The sequence below is a fragment of the Otolemur garnettii genome, unplaced genomic scaffold (genome assembly GCF_000181295.1).
Source record: "Otolemur garnettii isolate 467f Iridium unplaced genomic scaffold, OtoGar3 scaffold00073, whole genome shotgun sequence".
Taxonomy (NCBI): domain Eukaryota; kingdom Metazoa; phylum Chordata; class Mammalia; order Primates; family Galagidae; genus Otolemur; species Otolemur garnettii.
Window position 1 is genome coordinate 9604954 of NW_003852468.1, and position 990 is coordinate 9605943.

Sequence of the window (990 nt, forward strand, 5' to 3'; positions counted from 1 at the left end):
CTTGCAGGATCACAGGTCAGCTCTGCCGATGCGCCTGAAACAAGTCCACATTTTTACAGTCCTGTCCCTCACTGTAGTTCTTTCTCGTCCCTCCCTTACCTCCCAGCGCTCCCAGAAAGCAACTGCAGAGAGGGCATTGGGGAGCAGCAGTGTATCCCTGAACAGTCTGGGGCAACACTAGTCCCACCAGGGGACTGTCACAGTCACTTCATACTTTCCCTCTCCCCTGCATCCTGGCGAGGCCCCAGAGAGGAGAGGGCAGGATCACCACTTGACTCTGTACTGTGCCAGGTTCCAGACCACAGCTGCCCTCAATCCCTGGCTTCACTCACAGGCTCTATTCACCCTCTGTGTTCTCTGTATGCCCCTGTGGGGCATGCCCGTAAAGATGACTGCCTCTTTCCATGGATGGGTAGGAATCCCTGCCAAAAACCACCTCCCACATGTTCTACAGCTCTGCCCTCCCAGGTTGCCACCTCGCCGCCCACCCCCACCTGGCTCTGGGCTGACTGCCTCGCCCCTCTCTGAGCCCTCTCCACTCTTGAATGTGACAACACCTAGTTTCCTTCAACTGGCCAGGGAGGGGTGGCTCAGGTGCCCCATCTGAGCTGCTGGGCAGGTATTGGTTTGTAGGGGAAGCCGAGGGAAGAATCAGGTTTTGTTTACTTGCTAAGCTTCTCCCTCCACCCTCTTCCTCACCTCCTCCCACAAGGAAACGCTGCCCAGGGTCTGAGGACACAGAGGAGGGGTGCAGGATCTGTCTGTAAGCTCCTGAGACCTTCCCATCTTCCCTGGGGTCTAGAGGCCCACCCCTGCCCAACTAAACCTCGGTAGATTTGCTCAGGCTCATTCCTGGGTACTTCTCACCACTCACTTTACCCTCCAGGATGGGTGACTTTGAGTGCTCCAAGCTCTGGTATTCTCATGCCACTAGGGCTTTGCGTATGCTGTTTCCTGAGGAATCCCTGTCGCCCCACTGCCTCAGGCCAG